Here is a 10466-nt window from a genome sequence, read left to right as displayed (position 1 = left end):
TCCCATAAGCCTCTGGATCTCTGCAGAGTCCCAGAGTCCCAGAGTCCCAGAGTCCCAGAGTCCCAGAGTCCCAGAGCCCCAGGGACCCAGAGCCCCAGAGCCCCAGAGCCCCAGAGCCCAAGAGCCCCAGAGTCCCAGGGACCCAGAGTCCCAGAGTCCCAGAGTCCCAGAGTCCCAGGGACCCAGAGTCCCAGGGACCCAGAGTCCCAGGGACCCAGGGACCCAGAGACCCAGAGCCCCAGGGACCCAGAGTCCCAGGGACCCAGAGTCCCAGGGACCCAGAGTCCCAGAGACCCAGAGCCCCATAGACCCAGAGCCCCAGAGCCCCAGAGTCCCAGAGCCCCAGAGTCCCAGGGACCAAGAGTCCCAGGGACCCAGAGACCCAGAGCCCCAGGGACCCAGAGACCCAGAGACCCAGAGCCCCAGGGACCCAGAGACCCAGAGCCCCAGGGACCCAGAGCCCCAGAGTCCCAGAGTCCCAGAGTCCCAGAGTCCCAGAGTCCCAGAGTCCCAGAGTCCCAGAGTCCCAGAGCCCCAGAGCCCCAGAGCCCCAGGGACCCAGAGCCCCAGAGTCCCAGAGCCCCAGGGACCCAGAGCCCCAGAGCCCCAGAGTCCCAGAGTCCCAGAGTCCCAGAGCCCCAAAGCCCCAGAGCCCCAGGGACCCAGAGACCCAGAGCCCCAGAGCCCCAGAGTCCCAGGGACCCAGAGCCCCAGAGCCCCAGAGCCCCAGGGACCCAGAGACCCAGAGCCCCAGGGACCCAGAGCCCCAGAGACCCAGAGCCCCAGAGCCCCAGGGAACCAGAGCCCCAGAGTCCCAGGGACCCAGAGCCCCAGGGACCCAGAGCCCCAGAGTCCCAGGGACCCAGAGCCCCAGAGCCCCAGGGACCCAGGGACCCAGAGCCCCAGAGCCCCAGAGTCCCAGGGACCCAGAGCCCCAGAGCCCCAGGGACCCAGAGCCCCAGAGCCCCAGAGTCCCAGGGACCCAGAGTCCCAGGGACCCAGAGTCCCAGAGCCCCAGAGCCCCAGGGACCCAGAGACCCAGAGTCCCAGGGACCCAGAGCCCCAGAGCCCCAGGGACCCAGGGACCCAGAGCCCCAGAGACCCAGAGCCCCAGAGCCCCAGAGGCCCAGAGACCCAGAGACCCAGAGGCCCATAGACCCAGAGGCCCAGGGACCCAGAGCCCCAGAGCCCCAGGGACCCAGGGACCCAGAGCCCCAGAGCCCCAGAGTCCCAGGGACCCAGAGCCCCAGAGCCCCAGGGACCCAGAGCCCCAGAGCCCCAGAGTCCCAGGGACCCAGAGCCCCAGAGCCCCAGGGACCCAGGGACCCAGAGCCCCAGAGCCCCAGGGACCCAGGGACCCAGAGTCCCAGGGACCCAGAGACCCAGAGACCCAGAGCCCCAGAGACCCAGAGACCCAGAGACCCAGAGCCCCAGAGTCCCAGAGCCCCAGGGACCCAGAGCCCCAGAGTCCCAGGGACCCAGAGACCCAGAGACCCAGAGCCCCAGAGTCCCAGAGCCCCAGGGACCCAGAGCCCCAGAGTCCCAGGGACCCAGAGACCCAGAGCCCCAGGGACCCAGAGCCCCAGAGCCCCAGAGTCCCAGGGACCCAGAGACCCAGAGCCCCAGAGCCCCAGAGTCCCAGAGCCCCAGAGTCCCAGAGCCCCAGAGTCCCAGGGCCCCAGGGACCCAGAGCCCCAGAGCCCCAGAGCCCCAGAGCCCCAGGGACCCAGAGCCCCAGGGACCCAGAGCCCCAGAGTCCCAGGGACCCAGAGACCCAGAGTCCCAGGGACCCAGAGACCCAGAGTCCCAGGGACCCAGGGACCCAGAGACCCAGAGCCCCAGGGACCCAGAGCCCCAGAGCCCCAGAGTCCCAGAGACCCAGAGACCCAGAGCCCCAGAGCCCCAGGGACCCAGGGACCCAGAGTCCCAGGGACCCAGAGTCCCAGGGACCCAGAGACCCAGAGTCCCAGAGTCCCAGAGTCCCAGAGTCCCAGAGTCCCAGAGTCCCAGAGTCCCAGAGTCCCAGAGTCCCAGAGTCCCAGGGACCCAGAGCCCCAGGGACCCAGGGACCCAGGGACCCAGAGACCCAGAGCCCCAGGGACCCAGAGCCCCAGAGCCCCAGAGCCCCAGAGCCCCAGAGCCCCAGGGACCCAGAGTCCCAGGGACCCAGAGACCCAGAGCCCCAGGGACCCAGGGACCCAGAGACCCAGAGCCCCAGGGACCCAGGGACCCAGGGACCCAGAGACCCAGAGACCCGGCGCACCGGTCGAACCTATCTGGCCCACACTTAAGCCCCCGCCCTCGGACTAAACCAATCAGCCTGCACCGTCAAAAAAGATGCCCACTGGTAGACCTGGAACCTTAAAATATATTGGAAGTGGGATGGTTGCCCAATTGCTGTATAATATATTGCAAGTTCATCCTGCCCACTGGTGGACCTGGGAGCCAAAACGGCGCGCAATATATTGGAAGTGGGACGGTTGCGCAATCGCTGTACAATATATTGGAAGTGGGATGGTTGCCCAATTGCTGTATAATATATTGCAAGTTCATCCTGCCCACTGGTGGACCTGGGTGCCAAAACGGCGCGCAATATATTGGAAGTGGGACGGTTGAGCAATCGCTGTACAATATATTGGAAGTGGGATGGTTGCCCAATTGCTGTACAATATATTGGAAGTGGGATGGTTGCCCAATTGCTGTATAATATATTGCAAGTTCATCCTGCCCACTGGTGGACCTGGGAGACAAAACGACGCGCAATATATTGGAAGTGGGACGGTTGCGCAATCGCTGTACAATATATTGGAAGTGGGATGGTTGCCCAATTGCTGTATAATGTATTGGAAGGACCCTCCGTCAAATCTCAAAGTTCATTCTGCCCACTGGTGGACCTGGGAGACAAAACGCCGCACAATATATTGAAAGTGGGATGGTTGCCCAATTGCTGTACAATACATGGGAAGTGGGATGGTTGTCCAGTTCATTACACCCTCATCCTGGGCCTCTGATTAGGCTTGCCCCGGAGCTTACCACCGGTGCCTACCTCCAGGGGCTTATTCACCCCAACGCCCTGGTCCCCTAACCCGGCATGAATTTCACCAAGGGTCCCCTACCTCCGGGGCTCCCTATCAGCCAATACATTAAGAACACCTCATCCTGGGCCTCTGATAAGGCTTGCCCCGGAGTTTACCACCGGGGCCTACCTCCGGGGCCTAATTAAACCCAACGCCCTGGTTCCCTGAACGGGCCTTATTCAAACAACCTCTCCGCCGCCTAAGCTCCGGAGCTTCCTTTTGGCTCCCAGAGGCCCAGAGGCCCAGGCTCCCAGAGGCCCAGGCTACCAGAGGCCCAGAGGCCCAGAGGCCCAGAGCCCCAGAGGCCCAGAGACCCAGGCTACCAGAGGCCCAGGCTCCCAGAGACCCAGAGGCCCAGAGGCCCAGAGGCCCAGAGGCCCAGAGACCCAGAGACCCAGAGTCCCAGAGACCCAGAGACCCAGGGCCCCAGAGACCCAGAGGCCCAGAGGCCCAGAGACCCAGAGACCCAGAGCCCCGGGGACCCAGAGACCCAGAGCCCCAGAGTCCCAGGGACCCAGAGCCCCAGAGCCCCGGGGACCCAGAGCCCCAGAGCCCCGGGGACCCAGAGCCCCAGAGCCCCAGAGCCCCAGAGGCCCAGAGGCCCAGAGGCCCATAGACCCAGAGGCCCAGAGACCCAGAGACCCAGAGACCCAGGGCCCCAGAGACCCAGAGACCCAGAGACCCAGAGACCCAGAGCCCCAGAGACCCAGAGACCCAGAGCCCCAGGGACCCAGAGCCCCAGAGCCCCAGAGCCCCAGAGACCCAGAGACCCAGAGACCCAGAGCCCCAGAGTCCCAGGGACCCAGAGCCCCAGAGCCCCAGAGCCCCGGGGACCCAGAGCCCCAGAGCCCCGGGGACCCAGAGACCCAGAGCCCCAGAGGCCCAGAGGCCCAGAGGCCCAGAGGCCCAGAGGCCCAGAGGCCCAGAGCCCCAGAGTCCCAGAGTCCCAGGGACCCAGAGCCCCAGAGCCCCGGGGACCCAGAGCCCCAGAGCCCCGGGGACCCAGAGACCCAGAGCCCCAGAGTCCCAGGGACCCAGAGCCCCAGAGCCCCGGGGACCCAGAGACCCAGAGCCCCAGAGTCCCAGGGACCCAGAGCCCCAGAGCCCCGGGGACCCAGAGCCCCAGAGACCCAGAGACCCAGAGACCCAGAGCCCCAGAGCCCCAGAGACCCAGAGACCCAGAGACCCAGAGACCCAGGCTCCCAGAGGCCCAGAGGCCCAGAGGCCCAGAGGCCCAGGCTACCAGAGGCCCAGGCTCCCAGAGGCCCAGAGGCCCAGAGACCCAGAGACCCAGAGGCCCAGAGGCCCAGGCTACCAGAGGCCCAGGCTCCCAGAGGCCCAGGCTCCCAGAGGCCCAGAGGCCCAGGCTACCAGAGGCCCAGAGGCCCAGAGCCCCAGAGACCCAGAGGCCCAGAGACCCAGAGACCCAGAGTCCCAGAGACCCAGAGACCCAGAGACCCAGGCTACCAGAGGCCCAGAGGCCCAGGCTACCAGAGGCCCAGGCTTCCAGAGGCCCAGAGAAATTTTATTTATATTTGATTTGGACATTTTACGCTCTTTCTGGACCCTTAGACCCTCCCCCAAGCTTTGGGCGGGACTTTAGAGAGGTCAAAGTTGAATGCATCCCATTTGCAATATATATGACACTGTTAAATATATTGGAAGTTGGATGGTGTAGGTTATTCCATTCAGAAAGCCAATCAGAGCCAATCAGAGCCAAGTGACACATACTAAAGGGATGGGCCCAACGTTCTGAACTCCTAGATGGAGCACCAGTGCCCCTAGTGCTGTCCAAATGGCGATTTTGCCGCGGGTATCAAACTGGAAAAAGTTATCACTCAGTGTCCAAATGGTCATGCTTTATACGGCATTATGGATCCATAACCGGCATACAATCCCACTGTGGTCATAAGTGTCCAATGGCAATATATTTGAATGGGCCTTTGTCCAGAAAGTGTATAGTGGGGCTAACTTAAGAGGGTCATAGTTACCCCCGCCGTTTACCCGTGCTTGGGTGAATTTCTTCACTTTGACATTCAGAGCACTGGGCAGGAATCACATTGTGTCAAAACCGTCCGAGAGCCTTCACAATGCTGTGTTTTTATTAAACAGTCGGATTCCCCTGGTCCGCAGCAGTTCTAATTCGGCTGTTGGGTGCCGGTCGAGAGAACCACCTCGGAGCTGCCACCCCTCCGAGGCGAGACTCACACCCGATAGATCCACGAGGCCTCGGCTCGTCACACCCGTCTCCAGTCACACTGCTCCGGTCCGGTCCTCCCAAGCCCCTACGGCCGGCGACGCATCCGCACACAACTCCAGAGTCTTCCCCCCCCCACGTCCGAACGGGAGTACGGAAGGCCGCGCTCGCGAGCCTGGCCGGGACCCGCCGATGGGCCTCGGAGCCCGGCCGACTTCGGGAAGGAAGGGCCGAAGGACGAGACGCACCGGAGGTTCGTCCCCTAAGGACGCACCCCCGCCGGAGTCCCATCCACGACCGCCTCCCCCCGGCACCGACCGAGTCCCCTAAGCACCACCGGGAGGGAACACCGGCTGCCTCGCGCGGCTGCGACCCACGCACTTTAACCGACAGACGCAGGAGTCAACCCGGGCGCCGTGCGCTTTTGCCCCGCATGACCCTCAGGGCAAGGGCGAACCAGAACCAGAACAGCCCTCGGCCTACGCTTCAGCTAAAGGGCCCGACCGAGCCCAGCCATTAGAGCCAATCCTTATCCCGAAGTTACGGATCTATTTTGCCGACTTCCCTTACCTACATTGTTCCAACACGCCAGAGGCTGTTCACCTTGGAGACCTGATGCGGATATGGGTACGGCCTGGGGGGAAATTCACTATACCTCCCCCGGATTTTCAAGGGCCGATGGGGAACGTCCCGGCTGCCTCACGGATGCATGCGGCGCCTTTCAGAGCGTTGAGCCCCTTTCTCGGGACAATCCCATTCCAGGGCGCTCCAGCTCTTTAGCAAGGAGAGTGAATCCTCCCCGGGGTTCCCACCGACGTCTCCGGGTTCGTTTGCGTTACCGCTATGAGAGCGCCTTCTCGGCACTCAATCTCCCCAATCCCAGGTTCGGGGATATTGGCCCGATCCCCTTTCGGTCAGCGGGGGGCAGACGAGACCATCGCCCCAGCGTTTCCGAACGGCGTTCGCCTATCCCTTAGGACCGACTAACCCACGGCCAAGCGCTGTCGGCGTGGAACCCTTCTCCACTTCGGCCTTCAAAGATCCCATCTGAATATTTGCTACTACCACCAAGATCTGCACCCGCGGCGGCTCGACCCAGGCTCACGCCAGAGGCTTCAGCGCCACCGCGGCGGCCCTCCTACTCGTCGCGGCATACGGTCCGTGTTTCAAATCAGGGATTGTGACACCTGCGACGGCCGGGTATGGGCCCGACGCTCCAGCGCCATCCATTTTCAGGGCCAGTTGATTCGGCAGGTGAGTTGTTACACACTCCTTAGCGGATTCCGACTTTCATGGCCACCGCCCCGCTGTCTATATCAACCGACACCTTTCCTGGGGTCTGATGAGCGTCGCGTCGGGCGCCTTAACCCGCGCGTTCGGTTCATCCCGCAGCACCAGTTCTGCTTACCAAAAGTGGCCCACTTGGCACCATCATTCGATGCCCGGCTCCAAGCCTGCGAGCCGGGCCTCTTACCCATTTAAAGTTTGAGGGTAGGACGAGGCCATTTCGGCCCCGCAGCCTATGATCATTGCTTTACCGGATAAAACTGAGTCTGGTGCCAGCTATCCTGAGGGAAACTTCGGAGGGAACCAGCTACTAGATGGTTCGTTAAGTCTTTCGCCCCTATACCCAGGTCGGACGACCGAATTGAACGTCAGGACCGCTACGGGCCTCCACGCAGGGTTTCCCCTGGCTTCGCCCTGCCCAGGCATAGATCACCATCTTTCGGGTACCACCGCGTATGCTCTTGCTCCACTCTCCACTCGGTGGAGAGCAGGCCGGTGGTGCGCTGTCAACCCAAACATTGACGGGGTGCATCAGATCCCACCTCAGCCGACGCGCGCCGGCCTTCACCTTCGTTGCGCCTCCGGGGTTCAAGCCCCTTTGACTCGCATACGCGTTAGACTCCTTGGTCCGTGTTTCAAGACGGGTCGGTCGGGGTCCGAACTTAGCCGCTGACCTTAGGCGTTTTGGCTGTGGGCCTGGATCACCCCCCGTATTGCCGTAGCGGGCCTAGCCCGGGGCTGAGGACAGCCCAACCGGCCCGCTTTCGTCCGAACGATCAGGGGGGGCCCCATCCCCATCCCGAAGGAGGGGAAAACGCGGAAAGGACATTACTCCGCGGCCCCGGCGTTATCGGCGAAGTCGGAGCGAGGGGCTGTAGCGGAACGCCCGTGTCCGGGGGCCACGTGGGGCTCCCTTCTCCGGACGGACCTACCTTCACCCTCGGGCCCTTCCAAGCCTAACCGGAGCCGGTCGCGACTCACCCACCACGCGGGGGGAAGTACACCTGACGGGCCGAGCCTTCGTACGCCCGAGAGGCCCGAAGTCGAGAGGCGAAGCTCAGGGCCGAGCAGGGAGTGGGGTCGCCCCCACTCTCGCCCGGATGAACTCGCCTCCGAGCCACGGAACCACACGAGCGCGGGCCGTCCGCCCGGCTGAATCCCCCGGGGGGGTCTTCTCGGTCCCCCGACCGTTTACCTCTCAACGGTTTCACGCTCTCTTGAACTCTCTCTTCAAAGTACTGCTTTCAACTTTCCCTCACGGTACTTTGTTCGCTATCGGTCTCGTGCCGGTATTTAGCCTTAGATGGAGTTTACCACCCACTTTGAGCTGCATTCACAAGCAACTCGACTCCGGGAAGCCCGATCTACCCGGCGGGATGCGGGACAATACCGGGCCTTCACCATCTGCGGAAGACACTTCCTTGCAAAACTTGGTCCCGCGTCCGCACCGAGACCAAACGGACTTCCGTACGCTACATTTCCCGGCCCACCCCGGTCAGGGGAAAGTGGGATTCAGCGCTGGGCTCTTCCCTCTTCGCTCGCCGCTACTAGGGGAATCCTTGTTAGTTTCTTTTCCTCCGCTTACTGATATGCTTAAGTTCAGCGGGTTGTCTCGTCTGATCTGAGGTCGCACTACGAGACTGTTTTGCGGGGCGCGGGGGGCGCGAACCCCCCGGCCGCTCGCCGTATTACGGTACCCACTCTCCGACGGCGGCGGAGAGCCCAGCGGGGAGAGACTATGACGGATTGGACCCGGACCTAATGGCTCTCCCTACGTCCGGAGCTCTCGCCACACGTCGGGTTTAAGGCCCGAGTCTGGGTTTAGGGAGACGAAGGGCCGTCCGAGGTGGAGGCCCTGCGAACTCCCAGCCGCGGTCTAGGAAGACCGATCGATGGGTAAACCGACCCTCAGACAGGCGTGGCCGCGGGATGGACCCCCGCGGCCGCCATGTGCGTTCGAAATATCGATGATCTGTGTTCTGCAATTCACATTATTTAACGCAGGTTACCGCGTTCTTCATCGATGCACGAGCCAAGTGATCCACCGCTAAGAGTTGTATGAGGTTTGTGCCCGGCCCGTTACAGGCCGGGCGAAGGAAGCCATTCGAACACGAGACAACGTTTGACAATATTTCAAGCCGGGTGCCTTCCCCCCCGTGGAGGGGGGAAGGTCATTGAACCTGGGCGTCACCACCGGACCGAGGAGTTACGGCCCGGGGGACGATCGCCCGAGTAGGTGCCCGAGACTTACGTGGTTTAGGAGACCGGGTCTAGGCCCCACCGTTCCCGGCGAGGCCCAGGGTTTGGTTCGCTGCGTTACGGGTCCCGGTCTAAGGCATTCAGGCGTGCGCTCAAAGCCAAGCTCTCCACCCCGGAGGGTATGAGCGAGGCCCGGTGGTACGCTCCCAAGTCCCCCGCTTAGGGGAAGGCGCTGGGTAGATCCCACCTAGTCAGGACCGGCGGGCACCGGCCGTCTCCTTCGGGTGTTTAAACGCATCCGGGGTTCGTGAGGCCCCTTCAACTCGCGCACCGGCCTTAGACTATTATACGGTCCGTCTCTGCGAAGCCAACATCGGGGTATTTGCATGCGCTCTTAAGCTCCGCTCCAACCCCGTGAGGGGAAAGAGTTTCGCCCGGCGGTACGCTCCCGTCCACCACCACCCCCTGTGCCGGGGGGATGGGTTCAGGGAGATCCCACCGAGGCCGGCGAGCACCGGCCAACGCCCTGGGGGTGAGTAAGCCCCTTTGACTCGCGCACGCACAATCAAGCCTTCAACGATCAATGTTTGGTTTAACGACCCGGCGGGCGGCTCCGGCGCCACTCTCCCCCCCGCGAACGAGGGGGGCGGACCGGGGTACCTATGCACCTAAGGCGGTCCTCGCATAACCCCGAGTTCCGAAGCCGGCTCGCTACGTCCACCCACCCGGAGGGGGAGAGACTCACGTCGGCCGACGACGAAAGGTACGAGGCTTCTGCGGTCCATACCTTGAAGGTACCCGCCGGGGGAGGTTTGGCCTCTCGAGTCCGACTCGACAACCGGCCGTGGCCAGGTCACCGTTAATGATCCTTCCGCAGGTTCCCCTACGGAAACCTTGTTACGACTTTTACTCCCTCTAGATGCCCAGGTTCGATCGACTTCCCACCTCAACGAGGCAACCCCCCGGTAAAGGGGCACCTCGGAGACGGTCCGAGGACCTCACCAGGCCATCCAATCGGTAGTAGCGACGGGCGGTGTGTACAAAGGGCAGGGACTTAATCGACGCGGGCTGGTGACCCGCGACTACTTGGAATTCCTCGTTCAAGGGGAAAAGTTACAATCCCCTATCCCCAGCGGGGAAGGCGTTCATAGGATTGCCCAGGCCTTTCGGCATAGGATGGATGCACATGCTGAACCAGCCAGTGTAACTCACGTGCGGCCCCGGGCGTCTAAGGGCATCACAGACCTGTTATGGCCCCGAATCTCATACGGCTTTGCCTTGCCCCGGATCGCTCTAAGAAGTTCGGCCACCGACCGACGAACCCCTCGGGCCGCAAGCCCCCACAGGGACCCAAGGGAGGGCCGTGTAACTTTTTAAGGCACAGGGTCTCGTCCGTTATCGGAGTTAACCAGACGAATCGCTCCACGAACTCCCAACGGCCATGCACCACCACCCACAGAATCAAGAAAGAGCCATCAATCTGTCAATCCTTACCGTGTCCGGGCCGGGTGAGATTCCCCGTGTTGAGTCAAATTAAGCCGCAAGCTCCACTCCTGGTGGTGCCCTTCCGTCAATTCCTTTAAGTTTCAGCTTTGCAACCGTACTCCCCCCAGAGCCCAAAGACTCGTGGTTTCCCTCACGCTGCCCGGCGGGTCATGGTCGCTAGCCTCACGCCGCCGGATCGCGGGTCGGCATAGTTTACGGTC

At 62.8% G+C, this 10466-nt stretch overlaps 1 non-coding gene across 1 annotated transcript; it reads right to left on the bottom strand.

Annotated features, from left to right (window-relative positions):
• Positions 1-8463: 8463 nt before the first annotated feature.
• Positions 8464-8617, bottom strand: LOC136685918 (5.8S ribosomal RNA). Its single transcript, XR_010800216.1, has one exon. It is a non-coding gene; the product is annotated as a 5.8S ribosomal RNA (ribosomal RNA).
• Positions 8618-10466: the final 1849 nt, after the last annotated feature.

The sequence above is a fragment of the Hoplias malabaricus genome, unplaced genomic scaffold (assembly GCF_029633855.1).
Source record: "Hoplias malabaricus isolate fHopMal1 unplaced genomic scaffold, fHopMal1.hap1 scaffold_350, whole genome shotgun sequence".
NCBI classification, from domain to species: Eukaryota; Metazoa; Chordata; class Actinopteri; order Characiformes; family Erythrinidae; genus Hoplias; species Hoplias malabaricus.
This window is presented reverse-complemented; position numbering and strand designations above follow the sequence as displayed.